Source organism: Castor canadensis, chromosome 8 (assembly GCF_047511655.1).
Source record: "Castor canadensis chromosome 8, mCasCan1.hap1v2, whole genome shotgun sequence".
Taxonomy (NCBI): Eukaryota; Metazoa; Chordata; class Mammalia; order Rodentia; family Castoridae; genus Castor; species Castor canadensis.
In genome coordinates, this window is record NC_133393.1 from 58,607,154 (window position 1) to 58,627,831 (window position 20,678).

Genomic DNA, 20,678 nt, shown 5'->3' on the forward strand with positions numbered 1-20,678 from the left:
CCCATGGAACCTTCTCCAAAATAGATCATATCCTAGGGCACAAAGCAAGCCTCAGCAAATATAAGAAAATAGAAACAATACCGTGCATACTATCTGACCACAATGCAGTAAAAGTAGAACTCAACAACAAAAGTAAAGACAAAAAACATGCAAACAGCTGGAAACTAAATAACTCATTACTTAATGAAGAATGGATCATTGATACAATAAAAGAGGAAATTTAAAAGTTTCTGGAAGTCAATGAAAATGAAAACACAACCTACCGGAACCTATGGGACACATCTAAGGCAGTCTTGAGAGGAACGTTTATAGCCATGAGTGCATATATTAAAAAGATTGAAAGATCCCAAATCAAGACCTAATAATACATCTCAAACTCCTAGAAAAACAAGAACAAGCAAATCCCAAAACAAATAGAAGGAGAGAAATAATAAAAATAAGAGCTGAAATCAACGAAATAGAAACCAAAAAAATCATACAAAGAATTAAGGAAACAAAAAGTTGGTTCTTTGAAAAAATAAACAAGATCGATAGACCCCTGGCAAACCTCACTAAAATGAGGAGAGAAAAAACCCAAATTAGTAGAATTAGGAACCCAAAAGGGGAGATAACAACAAACACCATGGAAGTCCAGGATATCATCAGAGACTACTTTGAGAACCTATATTCAAATAAATTTGAAAATCTAAAAGAAATGGACAGATTTCTAGATACATATGATCATCCAAAACTGAACCAAGAGGAAATTAATCACCTGAATAGACCTATAACACAAAATGAAATTGAAGCAGCAATCAAGTCTCCCAAAAAAGAAAAGTCCAGGACCTGATGGATTCTCTGCTGAATTCTATCAGACCTTTAAAGAAGAACAGATACCAACCCTCCTTGAACTGTTCCATGAAATAGAAAGGGAAGGAAAACTGCCAAACACATTTTATGAAGCCAGTATTACACTTATCCCAAAACCAGGCAAAGACACCTCCAAAAAGGAGAACTATAGGCCAATCTCCTTAATGAACATTGATGCAAAAATCCTCAACAAAATAATGGCAAACCGAATTCAGCAACACATCAAAAAGATTATTCACCACGACCAAGTAGGCTTCATCCCAGGGATGCAGTGGTGGTTCAACATACGAAAATCAATAAACGTAATAAACCACATTAACAGAAGCAAAGACAAAAACCACTTGATCATCTCAATAGATGCAGAAAAAGCCTTTGATAAGATCCAACATCATTTCATGATAAAAGCTCTAAGAAAACTAGGAATAGAAGGAAAGTTCCTCAACATTATAAAAGCTATATATGACAAACCTACAGCCAGCATTATACTTAACAGAGAAAAACTAAAACCATTCCCTCTAAAATCAGGAACCAGACAAGGATGCCCACTATCTCCACTCCTATTCAACATAGTACTGGAATTCCTAGCCAGGGCAATTAAACAAGAAAAAGGAATAAAAGGAATACAAATAGGTAAAGAAACTGTCAAAATATCCCTATTTGCAGACGACATGATCCTATACCTTAAAGACCCAAAAAACTCTACTCAGAAGCTTCTAGACATCATCAATAGCTATAGCAAGGTAGCAGGATATAAAATCAACATAGAAAAATCATTAGCATTCCTATACACTAACAATGAGCAAACTGAAAAAGAATGTATGAAAACAATTCCATTTACAATAGCCTGAAAAAAAATCAAATACCTAGGTGTAAACCTAACAAAAGATGTGAAAGACCTCTACAAGGAAAACTATACACTTCTGAAGAAAGAGATTGATGAAGACTATAGAAATTGGAGAGATCTCCCATGCTCATGGATTGGTAGAATCAATATAGTAAAAATGTCGATACTCCCTAAAGTAATCTACATGTTTAATGCAATTCCCATCAAAATTCCAATGACATTCATTAAAGAGATTGAAAAATCTACTGTTAAATTTATATGGAAACACAAGAGGCCAAGAATAGCCAAGGCAATACTCAGTCAAAAGAACAATGCAGGTGGTATAACAATACCTGACTTCAAACTATATTACAAAGCAATAACAATAAAAACAGCATGGTACTGGCACAAAAACAAACATGAAGACCAGTGGAACAGAATAGAGGACCCAGATATGAAGCCACACAACTATAAGCAACTTATCTTTGACAAAGGAGCTAAAAATATACGATGGAGAAATAGCAGCCTCTTCAACAAAAACTGCTGGGAAAACTGGTTAGCAGTCTGCAAAAAACTGAAACTAGATCCATGTATATCACCCTACACCAAGATTAACTCAAAATGGATCAAGGATCTTAATAACAGACCCCAAACTCTAAAGTTGATACAGGAAAGAGTAGGAAATACTCTGGAGTTAGTAGGTATAGGTAAGAACTTTCTCAATGAAACCCCAGCAGCACAGCAACTAAGAGATAGCATAGATAAATGGGACCTCATAGAACTAAAAAGCTTCTGTTCATCAAAAGAAATGGTCTCTAAACTGAAGAGAACACCCACAGAGTGGGAGAAAATATTTGCCAGCTATACATCAGACAAAGGACTGATAACCAGAATATACAGGGAACTTAAAAAACTAAATTCTCCCAAAACTAATGAACCAATAAAGAAATGGGCACGTGAACTAAACAGAACTTTCTCAAAAGAAGAAATTCAAATGGCCAGAAAACACATGAAAAAATGCTATCTCTAGCAATAAAGGAAATGCAAATTAAAACCACGCTAAGATTCCACCTCACCCCTGTTAGAATAGCCATCATCAGCAACACCACCAACAACAGGTGTTGACGAGGATGCGGGGAAAAAGGAACCCCCTTATACTGTTGGTGGGAATGTAGACTAGTACAACCACTCTGGAAAAAAATTTGGAGGCTACTTAAAAAGCTGGACATCGATCTACCATTTGATCCAGCAATACCACTCTTGGGGATATACCCAAAAGACTGTTACTCCAGAGGCACCTGCACATCCATGTTTACTGCGGCACTATTCACAATAGCCAAGTTATGGAAACAGCCAAGATGCCCCACCACTGACGAATGGATTAAGAAAATGTGGTATTTATACACTATGGAATTTTATGCAGCCATGAAGAAGAACGAAATGTTATCATTCATTGGTAAATGGATGGAATTGGAGAACATCATTCTGAGTGAGGTTAGCCTAGCCCAAAAGACCAAAAACCGTATGTTCTCCCTCATATGTGGACATTAGATCAAGGGCAAACACAACAAGGGGATTGGACTTTGAGCACATGATAAAAGCGAGAGCACACAAAGGAGGGGTGAGGATAGGTAAGACACCTAAAAAACTAGCTAGCATTTGTTGCCCTTAACGCAGAGAAACTAAAGCAGATACCTTAAAAGCAACTGAGGCCAATAGGAAAAGGGGACCAGGAGCTAGAGAAAAGGTTAGATCAAAAAGAATTAACCTAGAAGGTAACACACACGCACAGGAAATCAATGTGAGTCAATGCCTGTATAGCTATCCTTATCTCAACCAGCAATAACCCTTGGTCCTTCCTATTATGGCTTATACTCTCTCTACAACAAAATTAGAAATAAGGGCAAAATAGTTTCTGCTGGGTATTGAGGAGGTGGGGGGAGAGGGAGGGGGCGGAGTGGGTGGTAAGGGAGGGGGTGGGGGCAGGGGGGAGAAATGACCCAAGCATTGTATGCACATATGAATAATAAAAAAAAATAGAAAAAAAATAGAGTGGAATTAATTTAGGATAGTTATTTGATCCAGATGGAAACACATGCTTCATGACATGATAAATAAATACACCTCATGCAGCTGTTTGTGCTCTTTTCACCTTCAGGAACAGTGGGAAGCTATCAAGTAGAGAGCTTCTTTTGACAGTTGTCATCACAGCCCTGCTGCTTGAACACTTTATGGACTCTCTGGGAAAACTCCACTCCAGTTGCAAGGACCGCTGCAACCATGGCTCTGCTGAAGCCTCTGCTTTAGGAGGCCTGGTTTCAGTCACAACCACTCCAGGTGACTTGTGCCAGCTTTGGAAGCCTGCACTCTGGGCAAGACAATCCTGTGTGAAGTTGTTGACCCTGCCTACGCTAACTCAGGACAGGAGGGGGAACACCTCCCCAGTCACTCAGCAAAAAGCTTGTGATTATGCAATAGGAAGCTAGTGGTTTATTCATAAGTGAATGTTTATGATTGCTGCATATAATGGGTTATGATTGGTAGAACTAGAAGCGTGCATATGCAAGACTGTGATTGGTGGAACTGCAGCCTCCTCACAAGTGTGCCACACCCCTTTTCTAGCAGGCTATTTCTCAGTCTTATTTGATCAGTAGGGGAGATTTCTCTTCTATGTACTGCTTCCAAGTGTTAAACAGTAGGCCCCAACAAAGATTTCTCTTGGATGGTCTTTTACTGCCTGCTAGTGATCTTTATCATGGGTAGAGTGGACTAAACTTGTTGCACAAAGACCAAAAAACTCCTGGGGCTTTTAGGGCCTGATTCACCCATTGGCAGGAGGAAGGCAACTGAAGAGTTCCTGAGAGCTGCCAAGAGTTAAGAGCTGAGGGTTCTGACACTTCACTAGCTACTGGGTGCCGGGCTGTTGGCACTCAAAGTCCAAAGCAGTAAGTCTCTGACCTGAGTACCTAGACCCATAAGTTTCTGGCTTGAGGCTTAGAGCAACAAGCCTCTGTTCTCAGAGCATAGAGATATAAGCCTCTGGGTTTGTAAGCCCAGACTGTAAGCCTCTGGCTCTCAAGAGCTCAAGGCTATCAACAGTAAAGGAACTTCTCCTGGCTTATTCATTATTTCCTGGTGAACAGAGCAAAAGGATGCTCAGACAGCCATTTAAAACATAACTAACAGTAAAAGATGCACGAAATTACAGACTCTACTCCATTCAATTACTGACAAAGCATAGAGAAATAGAGTCTAGCTCTACCTCATCATTATACTGTGTGCACAATCTGCACAGCTGTTTTCCACATGCATTCTCCATTTCTATAATTTCCCTTTTTTCTCACAGTCTTCACTACTGACAGCCTGGTGGCTTCATGCATCTTATGCATTATAGCACAAGTTATGGCGCAGCTCACTTCAACACCCAGTACATGAAATATCTGGTAGGACAATAGAGATGGCTGGTGCTGCCTATATGAGTAACCTTTTGTTATCTGTGAGTTTTTCTCTGTGGCACATGAAGCAAGAGATTGGTTTTGCTGTATCTGCTTAGAGTTAGCCTAAGAGAGGCAGATTATCATCTATCATCTTCAATTATATAGTAAGAACCCTATTCGATGAACACACATCTGATATTCTCCTGGTAATACCAGGGCAGAAGATGAAAATACAAAGAAGAAATCAACTCAAAACATTTGGGTTACTTTACTACAAATATTAAAAATAATACTTTGTTGCAGAAGAAAAAAAATGTGACCCTATTTTAAAAATAAACTAAAAGCAAAAGAACTGGCTCAAGTGATAGAGTGCTTGCCTAGCGAGTACAAAGCCCTGAGTTCTGCTAAAAAGAAGGAAAAGGAAAGGACGGGGAGGAAAGGAGAGGGGCAGAGAAGAAGGGATGGAAGGGAAGGGAAGAAAAAAGAAAAGAAAAGGAGAAAGAAGGCAAAAATAACCAGTATAGTTAGCACACTATAGCCACTAAACTTATCTGGTACGGTATGGGGGTTTAAATTGGCATTGAGATTTAAAGCAGGTTCTTGTTAGTACACAGAACAAATTAGTTATGTACGGAGATGGTAGACTTTTCATCATCACATGTCTCTGATTCAGCTGATATGAAATACTTGTTGTCCTGTTACTGAATGTCACTCTGTAATTATAAAAAAAGTTGCAAACTATTTTGTTGGAATACTGAATGCTTCTAAGTAAATACAATTTTTTATTTAAAAAAATGACAAAGGGGAAGCATAGGAATGATCCTGCAAACATCTTAAAGAACCATAAGATGTGATGAAATGGTACCTGATATTTGCTTTAAAATAATCCACAAGAAGGGAGTAGTAGTAAAAATACAGATCAAACAAATTGACCTTGTGTTGGTAGTTGCTCAAACTGTGAGGTAAGTACATTAGGGTTTATCATGTTATTTTGACTTGGTATAGGGATAGAATTGAGAGAGAGAGAGAAAGAGAGAATTTATTAAAAGATATTATCTGTGGAATGACTTACTAAACTAAGAATTTTTCAGTCAATTTAAATGGGTTTTCATGTTCATTTTCAAGATATATCACTTTAATCACTGCTATGTGGGTATTAACCTTTACTTCTTATATTATTTTGAGTATAACACTTTCCAATTCTTAACAGATATGTGATATTCTTGATTTTACATAGCGCAGAATAACTACAGTCATTCTCTTTACATTAATCAATTTAAGAAAAAAAAAGAAAAGAAGATTTAAATTTTAATAGAAACCAAGAATTAAAAGATAACTGGAATCACCAGCTAATGAGCTTGGTTAAGAAATGTGTAGGTATTATTTTACTTTTTCTAGTTTCATTATGCATTTATTAAAATAGCAATTAGAAATTTCCATATTCTTTGAAGTCCCCTTTTGTGTTGAATTATGTTATGTACTGATGATGCAAGAGCAACACAATAAATCAGCTACAGAATTCAATTTGGTGTTGCTGAAATTCACAGTGGCAGGTACTGCAAGCTAGGCAGGTGGCCTGTTTCCAAAAGTTGTACCATAAAGGAAATGAAGGGATGAGGCCAAGGCTGAGAAGCCAGAACTCTGGATGATTCAAGGCTACAGATGAAGCTGACACTGCGTTGGCCTAGCCTTTGTTCACCTTTGTTCTAGTGTTAAGAAACACCACTTGTTTATTTCTTCATTTGCTCCAAACTACACACCCCACTAAAACTGGATGAAGTTAAAACTGTTGGGTTTCTCTTGAAGACTTCAGAAAACTGTGCTTCGCAGCTTTTCATCAGTGTCTCCAATGGATTGCCAATGGTGAAGATCTCTCAGGGAGAAACAGGCCATCAAACATTGCTAGGTCTCAGTCACACCTTTTAATGGAAAAAAAAAGTTCTTCTCCTTCTACCCTACCCCAGTCTCTGCTCTTACAGGGAATTCTTTAAATAAAAACAAATACATTCTATAACCTTTCCAGGATCCTTCTTAACCCTCTCAGAACTCTGTTGCCCACTTTTGGCTACAAGATTTGGTTTTCTTCCCAGCAATGTGGTGGTCTTGGCAAAACCTTATGCAGGTTCCCATGCCACATATCCAGAGATTGTAGGGTTTGGTGGTTACAGGGAATGAGCCAGAGAATCTTGAGTTTTACTCTCTGCTACAACTCAACTTCCTGACCTTGATGAGTCATTTTGATACCATTCACAGAAAGGGAGAATTTGGGGGCAAATATAGGAACCTCTGCAATCCAGATGCTGTTAATGAGCTGTGTTTTCCCAGAACAAATAAACAAGCACAAAAAACAGTCATCCAGGACCTGCAGAAAAATATTATATGCCACAAATGCTTTTGTGGCCCGGGGGTGGCTAAATTAGATTCTTGTTTTGTCTAAAGGCTATAAAATTATATAGCAAAAAACTTTGGTGTCCTGAATCTCCAATTCTGAAAATGACTGGTCTTATAATATGTCAGCTGCAAAGCACAGACATAAATTAAAATCCAATTTACCAATAAAACATGTTGTTTACATATCTCAGAGAATCTGAAAGCATCAAGTCAAAACATTTAGATGTCTTGGGCCATTACTCAGTTTTAGTTACTTCAAAATCATCATTTGCTGTGTGAGCAAAAACTGGGAGACCATCAGGTTTCTCAGGAAAAGTTACACATGATTTGAGATATTTTGGTATAATATTCAGTCTTGTTGAGGAAAAAAAAATGTTCCACTGAGCTACAATTTCTTTCAAGAGAGTAGTTGACATTTAAATTCTTTATCTAGGGATGTTTTCTTTAAAACACTTGCTGGGCTTGGGTGTTTCCTTCTCTCCCTCTTAAAGTTCTAGAATAGACAGTCTGGAAATCCCCAAAGAAAGCCAGACTCAGTCATCCTAACCTTTCCTAATTCCTGTTTCTTCCTCAAACACTGAGGAATGCAGTGATGACCCCAGTCTGCCACTGCTTTCTCTTTCACATGAAAGAAACTTGTATTCACCATCCTCCTCATCCTTCCAGTCTTTTTTTTCCCCACTGTCTGTGAAGTTTCTTGAAATTTTTTTGACTACCCCTTAGACACCAGCTAAGGGGATCCCTGCTTTTCCTTCAGTTATCTATGGTCTTCTCTGATGGCTCTCCAGTGCTTAGTCAATCAGTGTGCTATGGAACAACGGAAGAAGGATTGAGGTAGAAGTAAAACAATTAAAAGGCATCAGGAGATAGAAACAGAATGATAATCTTGGGTGCACACTCAGCTTTGAGAGTTTGCTCTCTGGGCCCTACTTTTCTTATTGCACAATGATGGGGTCAGATAGGATGCATACTGACTTTCTGAGTCCACCATTTAATAATTAAAGGCTTTCTTTCCCTTTTCACATAATTTATGTACATTTTAAGAGATGCTCTCTGGAAAAAATTCCTTACAGTTTTATTTTCTCTAGACTTTAAATTTTCTTGTGGTGATAATTTCCAGCCAGGTAGGAGCCCAGTATAAACCATGGCAGGGATTCCTGGTTTAGTAGGGCCATTTAAACCTCTATAAACCATGTAATAAAATAGTAAGTTAATATTTATTAAACACTTCTGGTGTGTAAAAATTATCCTGTAATTTTAAAGTGTGTTAATTTATTTCATTCACTGCAAGACAAATATGATCATAATTCTGAAAGTCAGGGGGATGAACAATGGAGAGCGTGTTAGTCAGAGTTCGATTCTGCTGCTATGAGAAAAATACCTAACACACTCAACTTCAAGGGGACAAGATTTATCTTGGCTCAGGATTTCAGAGGCTTTAGTCCATGGTCAGCTGGCTCATTGCTTTGGGCCTGTGGCAATGAATAGCATCAAGGTGTGGAGGGTGTGGTGGAGCAAAATTCTATCACAGCAGCTGGGAATCTGAGAGAGAGAGAAAAAGGCCAGGGTCCCAGATATCTCCTTCAAGGGTACAGTCTCAGTGACTCAACTTCCTTCCATTAGGCCCCACCTCCTAAAGGTTCTACCACTTTCCAATAAGCACCACAGACTGTCAACCAAGCCTTCAACGTATGGCCTTTGGGGGACATTTCAGAGCCAAACCATTATAGAGAAGTTGGTTATATTGACATAAGATACCTACCTGGTAAATGACAGAACTGAAATAAGTCTAGTTGGGTAACATTCATTCAAAATGTTACACAGAGGAGGTCTCACATATGGCTTATACCTTCTTCTGGTGTCTACTAGATAATTTCACAAATCTCATTCTAGGGATAGCTCTTCATCTACAGACTCCACATTACTATTGATGCTAAAATCCCACTATAAGCTTATAGTCTCCTTAAACTCTTCATCCAGTTTCTCCTATCCCTTATGCATGACTGAAAACTTGGCTCTGAAAATCTGCTCACTGTTCAAGTTCAAAAGATTGGGTTCTCAATTCAGCCTTGCCCTCACTCTCTCCTGTACCTGTAGCAACTTGCTGTAGTGTATCCACATGGTGAAATCACCTTCTCTATGGTCTTTTCTGATTAAAGAACCTAACTCTCTTCACTTATTTAACAAATAATTATAATATATTTACCATGAATGAATGCAGTATGTAGTATGACATGGTATGTAGGGAATATGACCCTTGAGCTCTGAAAGTCAAGTTGGGGAAAATGTCCAAGCAATGATTACAACATACGGTAGACAACTTCTTGTATGCCAGGGCTATAATAAAATTAACCTACACGAACTCTTCAGGTTAAACTTTATTGTTCAAAAAAGCAAGTGTAAAAATGGTATTTTCCATTCCAATCTCCATTTCTATGGTTTTGTATTCCTTTATAGAATGGGTAATTGCACTTTTGTACCAATGCTAAAGAAAAATAATCACGATTACTTATACTTTGATAAACAGAAAACTTGAGCATCTACCCTTTCCCTATCTTGCATGCTTTTCCTCGTGCCTTGCTTCTGTTGAAATCTGATACATCTACACTGTAGCACAGGACAGATGTGCACTGATTAATTCACTGTGTCACTTCTGTAAGAGTATGTGAATTTCTTACTTCAGGGTTCTTTTGTGTTGAAAACAATATCAAACTACAAATTTTAGAGGATTAGAGAATAGAAGTGTTGGATGAACCCAGGGAAAAAATCTTTAATTTTTCTGAAATTGTCTTAAACTTTCCATAGCCTGACAGCAATGGCTCTCCAAGTCTTACCATACTGATTCACATAAAGCCTATTTTTTAGACCTTCTAAGCCTGCCCCATATCTTTGGCCAGCACTCTGTCACTTGATCCCTGCCCTCCGCCCAGTGTGTTTCATATCTAAAGGCTGTTCCCTGTCAGTGCTGCTGTCATGCCAGTGTCTTCACTGCTTTTTAGGCTAATATCTCCTCAAGTCTTGGCTTAAATGTGCTTCCCTCAGCATGCCTTCTTTAATTCTTAGCTGCAGCTGCTTCCCCACTGCATCTTGTAACAGCACTCTGATTACACATCAGCCTCTCCCACTAGATTTGGAAGCCCACCAGTGTCATCAGGCATGGATATGACTCCATTCCTCAGCAGAGTGCTAGCTCAGAAGAGGTGCTCATAATTAAGTATAAAGGAATGAATATAATACATGCCCTTTTGAGTTCTCTGAAGAAAGGGTAATTCCTATAAAAGGCCTAAATGGAAGCATTACTACCTCTTAAAGATGAAACAGATTCATTTAACAAAATGCAGCCTGTCAGGAAAACCAAACACAAACTTTTAGTAACTATCAAGGAGAAAAGTAATAGATTTTCCTCACCCATCTCAAGGTTCATGGCTAACACTCCTACAATAAGAGACAGAGTAATAAGACAAAGCCATCATAATAATCTTTAAACACATTTTACATGACATAGGAGACTCCTGGACTGGAAAATCTAAAGACTCACGAAAAACTTTATTTTTGTGGTTAGGTTGGACAAAGAATGGACAGTCACATAGAATTATGATTAGGCAAAATGGGGCTGGGTCCTAACCGTAATACCCTGAGGGGACTTCTCAATTCCCTTCATCTTAAAATACGCAGTATGCCTAGATATTTTGAAGTAGCATTTCCTGCACCCATCACAAACTCCAAGTGTTGGGTTTTTTGTGAGTAGCACTCATGTCTTTGTGTCTCTATTATTTAGTACAAAATCCTGTCAACAGTAGGTTCTCAGATCACAAATTTGCAATGCAGGCATTTGCCATAGACAGAAGAAATGTCATCTGGAGAACTGAATGGAAAGCAAGACCCCCAAAGGAGACAGGATAGGGGGTATGTAAGCAGCAAAAAGAATTTAGGATAGGAGGAAGGGACATCTTCCTACAGACATCTGTAGGGGAGCATTGACATGATATCAACAAGGGCAGAGCTGTAACTACATTATGTTACCTTGTGTTTGGGGGCCACAGTTTGAAAAGTACCACTATGATTAGCTAAAGGAAAGCCAAGTTACTTATGTATTTTTCTATCATGTATTCAAGTTATTTTTCTTTCTCTCAGATTAAAACAGTTCTGAGGCCTGGGAGTGGGATAAGGCATTTCTTCATTCTTGAGAGCATGTTTGGAGGTTCTAGCAGAGGGGTGCACTTACTCATATACCCTCCACTGAAGAACTGTCTTCCTGTATGGTAGATGGTCATCCTCTTCGACTGAGCACACAGCTATGGGAGGGATGCACATGGAGCAGTAAGGGAGGAAGACAACACCCACCAAGACAGCCAGATCAGTCAAATCAACCCTCATGACCAATGGTGCAACAGATAACAGAGCCAGATTGCCTTCACATCTGCTTCTCTCCTCTTACCATGGCAGTTGTCCATGTTTATTAATCTGCCTCTGCCCAGTGGAAAATGAGTCTTTAAGAAAGAGCCCAGCCCACTGCTGGTACATGGTAGGGAGAGAGGGTGAATCCCTGAAGAGAGGAATGAAATGAATAAGTGGTTGAAGGATTCATCATTAAGTAGCTCCTTCACATTTAAAGAAGGTTCTGGCTTCCTTCCTAGACCAGGACCATCATGCTGGGGTGAGAGTGGGGGATCTTAGTTTAATGTTGGTTCCTGACAGAGTTAGGACACAATGGCAGACTTCTTGTATGTAGCACAGGATTGTGACCTGTGTTACTTCTGACGTCCTGGAGAACTGATGTGCAACAAGGACAGCCTCCTTCCCAGAGTCCTGAGCAGCAGATATGACTTGTTTTAAGTCCAGTTGGTTCTCAAAGCTGCAGAAAGGAGTTGATAGCCTGAGTGTTAGCCAGCCCTGTTCCTTATCTTTCATCCTACAAATGTCTATTCATCAATCACTCTTTGGATAGTGCTGAAGCACTGAGAATCTATACAGATTAAAAAGGGAAGAAAAAGGAGGGATGATTGCACACAGAGATTAAATGTTGCTTAATATCAGCAAATAGTGATGGATCGTCTTACTTTCTTGGACCTCTAAACTCCAGCCAGTGGTTTTGTTTACTGAGAATGAGTTCATCACAAGACCACCTACTAGAGGGTAGTGTGTGCTTGTGCTGATTGAGCTTAATAAATTTAGTAAAAAAATAAGCATGGGTTTCTCCTCATGTGATTATTTAGCCACCATGAAACTTAACCTAAAAGTACATATAAAAGTTTTACTTCCCATCCGAAGTTTTAGCTAAGGTAATTTTTTGTTCTTATAAATTGATCTGGAAGCTTTTTTTCTCCATTTCTGATGGGTCTTATTATCTGTGATGGGCTGAGACAGAAAGTTCAGAAGCAGAGACAGAAGTGGAGATACCTGTCCAGTGAGAACAGTCAGCGTAGTTCACCACTAGGATTTCCTCTACTTCACAAGCGAGGAGGGAACTGTGTTTATTCCAGGCCTACTCATTTTGTTTTGCTTTAAATAGTGATGGGATATGAGAAAATAAATATCAATACTGTGTTTAGTGTTGGAGACACTGGTCACCAGCTGTTGAGTTACTTCTATGGGACAAGAAGTGAGTCCTCAGGTGCATCACTTCCATGGGACCTCAGTTTCCTTGTTTGGTACATGACTGAGGCAAGCAGGGTGACTCTGGTGATGTGGGCACAGGTTATCATGAAAGCTGCTCCATCAGCAGCAGTCTCTGGTTTGGAGGAGACAGAAATATTTCAGCTGCCTGCCAATAGAATTAAACCTGAGTTTGCATCCTTGCCCTAACTTATGAAGCTGGCTGTCAGGAGAGAAAGTCATGTATCTAGGATCTGTCATTGCATCTGCAAAGTGAAGTGGCTATGAGAATTTAAAAAAAAAAGAAAAAAATATGTCATTTCTCAGTAAATGGTTGTATATACCCTATCCCTGTTCTACCTCTCTCTCTCTCTTTCATACACATACACACACACACACATACCCCCCACATACCCACCCTCTGGTGGCACATAATATATGGAAAGCATGTCCCAGATGAAGGGGCTTTGCTTAGAAGTACCCATTTCTAGTCATTTGTGATGCCAGCTATAGCTGGCCAGATTCCTTTTTCCAAGAGGGAACTCCCTCCATGACAGCTGAGGGAAAGAGTCCAGACTTCCCCTGTGTCTTTCCAGAAAACAAAAATCTCTCAGTTGGTGTTTACGAGAAGATTGTGGGTTTTGCTCCAGCTGGAGGTGAAAAGAATGTCACCCTCCTCTCAGCCGAGCGGAGCCCACAGAGTTTGCGGAGGGTGTGGAGCTGTTCTGGGGGTGAGGGTGTTTGTGTGGGGGCGCTGGCAGGAGACTGTTGGGATCCAGGCCTCAGAGCTGGTCTTGGCCTTGCGCACTTGCACACTGTGTATGTTGTGCATAAGGCTTGGAAGATGAGCCAGAAATAATTCTCTCTTGAGACAGCAGGGCAGTTCCTACTGGCTCGATCAGGGGGAGGCTCCCCTTCATCTGCCTTGGAGGAACTGCTGTTGACAGACCAGGTCTTCTTGTGACAGTGTGGAGGGAACACCGTCTGGATAGAAAAAAGAAGGTTTCATTGCCACCCTGAGTGCAGGAGCCTTCCCCATTCTGCCAGGACCGTCATGCTGGGATGGGGTGGGTAGATGTTGGTATAGTCTCAGGTTCTGACCAAGTCCTAATTCAATGGCAGATTTTTTGCACATGGCACTGGACTGTGGCCCATGATGCTAGTTCTGACCAATCCATGTGCTTCTACTCCAACAGGAATATGTCTGAGCAGCCTGATTATAGACAGTGGAACCAAGACTATCGGTAGCTTCCATTCCTAAGTCTTGGGAAAAGTAGACCGAGGAAGAAGTCATGGAAAGAATAAAGTCAAAGTGAAGTTTTATGTACTCCCTGTCAAACTTATTTTGACTCTCTGGCCCTGCTGCTAATCTGAAATTTTGGGGTGAACAATGTGGACTACAGGTTCTACACTCAGCTTTGTCTGCTGTCTTCCAGCAACTGTGGGGCTGGGGGAGACATGTGTATTCCCCACTCCGGTACCTCCCAACCCACTGGATCTCTCTACAGTCTTGTTGGGCCAAAATGAATCTAAAAACCAAGTGAACTGCCCATAGTCATCTTTAGTAATCATATATTTTACAAAATTTAAAAGTAGTCACCATATCATTTAGGGGAAAGCAGCAATGGAAAAATTTCAAACAACAACAGCAAAAATAATAACAATGAGCACATCACTCAGCTGAGGGGGGCTCTCCCTTCTCACTTGGGTCCTACTGTAGGTCTGGTTTGGCTGGCCTCCGGGGCTTGGCAGACTCCACTATTTCATCTCCCTCCTGCTTCTCCTGTTGGCTGAGCTCCCATCTTCCTCTTGGCTCCTGTAGCTCAATTCCTGGCTGGCCATACTAATCCCACATAATATTTTACGCAAATTTATATGAACCCTGATACAAAGTTTAGCAAGAAGGTACTGTTTCTTTTCCTTGATAGAATTAATCATATATAAGTTGGCTCTAAGAAGACATCCTCCAACTTGTAGGTCCTTAGTTTTTGTTCATAAGAAACATTCCCAGCTCCAGCCCCAAAGAAAAAGACTTCCTATTCCTCTGCCCTGCCCTGACTCCCCAAAGTGTTGTCTCCTTTGGAAATTCCCACCAGTCTCATTTAGAACCGCACTTACACAAGTTGCCTGGGAATTTCTCCCAGAAAGTTTCTATCTACCCTGCCCCTGGGGGCTTGATTTCCCACAGACCCTTGGGTGGTTTAGAAAGTTGTCTGTATCAACAACATGATAAACTTATTGTGGCTGCCTGGAGCTTCTCCTAAGAGCTGTGGGAATCATTTGTGAATTACTTCTTTGATTCTTCTTAAACAAAATTCTGTTTGCCCTCATGTTAAATGACTGTTCCCAGATTTGTTTCTTTAGTGGCATTTGACATTGAATAGGAAGATGTGACCCTTGGTTTTAAGTGAAATCAATGAACACCAAGCTCTGGATTTTCAATTAGGGTAATAAAAGTTGAGCCAAACAGCCTCTCTATCTCCTCCTGATACCTCATGAATAAGGAAGACATTTCCCACTATGATTTTTTTTACCACTAAAGAGAAAATCTAAGAGTATGTATTTCTTCATATAAATATAGCCTCCGTACATAGACCATTTCAGGTAAACAGAATAGAATTTCTCTGTTCTTATTTTCTTTAAGCAAGACTAATAGTATTTTGTAGCATTTAGCACCTCATACTTTTCATGAGTAACAAGGGAGTGGAAAAGCACGTGAGTCACTTTTCTCAAGCAGCATGGGTGGCAGTGGGTTTTATTGCTATCTGGTGGGAATAAAGGTTAATTGTCTGAGTTTATGACTTCAGCTTTGGGAATATAATTTCTGCTTCATTCTCCATTTTTGTAGGAAGAAGACATGGCAAAATATAGCCAGGGAAGCCTTCTCAAGTGGCAGTCAAGACAGTCAAGGTGACACCAATGAACACCACTTTCTCTGTGTATGATCAGAACCATAATGTCTCATTTTAAAGCACAACATCAAAAACTCAGACATGTAGTCAGATTTGTACAAGTCACACAATAATTTAACAACACAGAAAAGACTAAATCTAATTCTTCAGATTCCTATGCTGGTGTTTCTTTCTTAGCTTCATTTATTACCATTCTGTGTCTAATGTGTTCTAGGCAGCATTCTGAGTTCTAGAGTTATCTATTAGAATCCTTGCCCACAGGAACTACATAGCAAGTTTTTCTCAGCATGTTGATGATGTGTGCTCAACAGGAAAGGGTACATGAAAACTGGTATCTGCTTTAATGTGTGTGAAGCTCAGCAATTGTTCATGAGACAAGAATAGCACACACACATCTGAACTCAGGGCTCAGGAACTCTATGTGTTCAGTCCCTAGAAATAATGGTTGGTAGAACAGAAGGATTCTGTGCAAAATTAACTTGAAAAGATCACACCCTTGCTCTTCATAAATGGACTTTTAATTTTATAATACATTTTGATTTATAAAAGTTATCAAATATAATGCAGAGAACTCTTATATGATCAGCATCCAGTCTGCCCTACTAAGACCTTACATTAATTGGTTCATTAGTCAGCTCATGAACTAATCTGCAGGCATTATTGTTAGCTGAAGCACATACTTTATTCATATTTCTTTTGTTTTACCCATTGTTCTTTTTCTCTGCCAGATTCCCACCCTGGATACTACATTACATTTGCTGGTTGGTCATACCTCCTGTTACCCTCTGTACTGTGATAGTGTCTCAGACTGACCTTGGTTTTGATGACCTTAAGTGTTTGAACAGGAATGGTCAGATGTGTTGAAGAATGTCAAAGTAAGATGTGAAAAGGTCTCAGGAAATATCCAGTTCTGCATTCCTGTGAGTGAGAGCTATGTTTAAGAATTTGCATAGTACATATCTACATAGGGCCAGATTAAATTTTCAACATCTATTGTTCACTCAGGAAACATTTTTTATTCTTATTCAACCCTGGGTTCCATCACTTTAACTTCAAAACCAAACTATGGGGCAGGAAAGGAAAGTTACACCACTCTCACTCAGTGTTTTGTTTACTGCAGTACTGGGATTTGAATTCCTACTTGCTAGGCAGGTGTTCTACTACTTGAACCACTCTGCCAGCCTTTTTTGTGTTGGTTATTTTTGAGATAGGGTCTCACTTTAGTCCTGGGCTGGCCTGAACAACATTTGTACTTCCAGTAATAGCTTGGATGACAGGCATGAGGCCTGTCAGAAGATGGGGTCTCACAATTTTTTTTTTGCCTAGGTTGGCCTTGAATTGTGATCCTTTTTTTCTCTGCCTCCCAAGTAGCTGGATTACAAGCTCAAGTCCCCAAGCCTGGCCTCTCACTCATGTTCAGATGATGACACAATGGTATAAAGTTGATGGTGCATGTTACTAAGTGAGGTACAAAGAATACCCAGATTCTTGGACAGCTGCAGCCCTTGACTCAACAGTATGCACAGCTGAACACCACTGCAAATAGGAAAGAACAGGCTACTTTTAGCAAGCATTGCCCAGAGTGTCCTTATTTGTGGAGCCATACTTGCCACTGAGAAGTCAAGGATTCAACTCAAAGTTTTCTTTGGCTCATCCTAGGATTTCAACTGCTCAAGACACAACCTCCTCCTACCCTTGCTTCTCTGCCTTCTATAAACAATTATATTTGCTATGTCTAAATTCCTTGAAAATAAGTAGTGCATGCACTGGTCTTGAGTGCTTACTTTAAAAGGTATTGTCAGTATGTTTACATGGACTTGGTGCCATAAACATTGGTGTTCTTTTACGGAGCTCAATTTATTCTAGCACTTTCCAAATTAGCCCAGTGCTCTTTTAGGAAATAATGAATATCTAGTATGCACATAGTATTTTAATTAGACACAATGCAGATGCATTAAAAAAAAGGAATAGAGTACCAATGGATAATTGGTAGTGGAAGGTTTATAATATAACATTTGGGAAGAAAAAGATATTGCCAATGAGCAGGAGTGAGGATGGGAGAGGGGACTCTTAGGGCACTGAAGATGTTGAGCTGACATGAATTGGGAAAGATAGAGTTAAACTGGAAAAGGCGAGTCCCGGAAGACCAGACTTGTATAGTCATTATATTCTCTGTCACACTCAGATCACTTCCTTTCTCCTCCCTAAGGTTTCTCCTGAACTTTCCTTTATAGATCATATAGGATTTAAACCAGGAATCATGGTGGTTCCATCATCCTCTTGGGATTGGTTTAAGATAAACTCAAAAATCTATATTCCTCAAGATTTTAGGAGCAGAAGTTATGCACATCCAGAGAATCATCATGTGTTTATTTCTAATGCATGCTTAGATTTTATACAGCAGGTATGGAGCACCTCATTCTTTTCTTCAGCCTTCCAGTCTTCATCTATTTTGGCTGCCTTGGATGAAATAGTATTGCATGAGCCATTTACTCAGTTTGCAAATACCCACTAGGAACACACTTCTGTAATCAGCCTCTTTTTTCTCCCTGTAGGTTTTGAGTTTGTTGATCTCGAAGGTAAGTCATTTCAAAAGATTTGAGACAGAGCACAGCATCTCCATTATGTTTTTGATTTCCACATCCCACACATTGTACAGCAGAAAAAGGGGAGTGGTGTGATCAAACTTCAGAACCATCAAACACTGGACTGGATGTGCCCTTGCCATACAGCATTTGGATGGCATGAATGGGGTCATTTAAAGGCTTTGGCAGTCAAACTGGATGCCACCATGTCACTGTGACTCAGGTTTAGGAAGAGAGAAAAGAAGTCTTAATAGAGGAAAAAGATTGAGACAAAACAGTTATCTATCATCTTTCTTTGTGTCCACTGATCAGTTTTCCTTGTTAATCATGTAGTTTGTCTTCTAGGCAATGCAAGCCAATATCAGACTCATATTTTGGCAGAGTAACTAAGTGGATTTTCCATTTATTTTGTTTTCAGAGAAAGAATTGTTAGAAAAGCCAAGGACTTTCAAAAGAAATCACATATCTTTCCTTCTGATCACTGACAAAAAGAAGAGTAGGTTATAGCACAGGGCTTTCTGATCTGCTTGCCAAACGATTTTAGAGAGATGAAGCAGTTCTCAAGGAAGTTCAAACCTCAATCAATATTATGAGGAATTTTCTTTAAAAAATCAGTTGAGCTGGGCTCTGGTGGCTCACACCTATAATCCTAGCTATTTGAGAGAATGAGATTGGGAGAACTGTGGTTTGAGGACAGCCAGGGAAAATACTTCATGGGACCCCCCCATCTGCAAAATAATCAGAATAAAATGGGTTGGAGATGTGGCTTAAGCAGTAGAGCACCTGCTCTGCAAGCATGAGGCCCTGAGGCCAAACCTGTCTCACCAAAAAGAAAAAATCATTTGAAATACATAGCATTTTAAAAAGTTATTTCTAGCTTAAATCTAAAATCCAAATTACAAACAGAAAATATGCAATTTGCAAGTATTATTTATTCCAAATGAGAAAGGTTCTCATCAGAGAAAAGCTTTCACATTTTTAAATATAATAATTATGAGAAGTTATTAAATATAATCACTATGAGATAGATTTATGTAATTGCCCACATATTCCCTGCTCTCCATCTTTGTGTATAGGGTATGGGGAAAAGGAATCTGGATGAATAAATGCTAAATATTGAACATTTCATTTTAAAATAGTTACTTACAAAGATTTCTCATTTATTACAGTCCTCATAAAAGTGGATGAAAAGGTTATACCTCTGTTAGGTTTGTGACTGGGAGAAATGCATAACTGGATTCAGGAGGCAGATTAGAAAGGAGAAGAAGTGATAACAAATACAAAATTCTTTTTCAAAATCATCCACAGATGGAGGAACAATACAAGTACCTCCATCATCTCTCTATTCTTTAGGCCATTGGTTTGCCTCATATGCATATAGTGTTCACTCTTGGCAACCACATAAAGACCTATGGATTTTTCTTGGTTCTTCCTATTCTTCACTATGCCAAATCAATCTCACTTTGTTTTCTAGTTGTCCCATACATTCATTCTCACGGAATGATCTTCCCACTGTTTTTGCATAAGTCATAGCATTGCTCTTCCACTGGGCCTCTTGATAATATTCACACCCAACCTACTACACCTTTCCTTCTACATTCTGTTTATGCTGGGCTTACAGATATTTGAAAATTCAAGAAGGAGCCCAAGCTCCATCTTGAAACCTGCTTCACTTCTTAGACCACATGGCTACTTACTATTTATTGAACTCCCAAAAGTCTGAATCACACAGTTCATCCTTTCATTGGTTTCTAATTCCTTTCAAGTATGTTAGTTTGGTTTCTAGGCTATACTTTTAACTGTCTATGCAGGAAGGTATGTCTTAACTCTTTACTGTGCTTACCATGGATCTTCATAATCCTGGGCTTAAATATGATGCTACATAAATATTAGAAGATTGTTGGTTTGACTTTGCCTATTTGAGAAAGATATATTCATATTCTACCAATCATTTCAAACATCTCCATCAAATTATTTCATTGCAGAAATAATAACAGAAGGAGTAAAATAAAGTGGCCGAAGTGGACTGGAAGTGAATGAGCATGAGTGAGGAAAGGCTATAGAAGTTCTTTTCTCTGAACCTGGT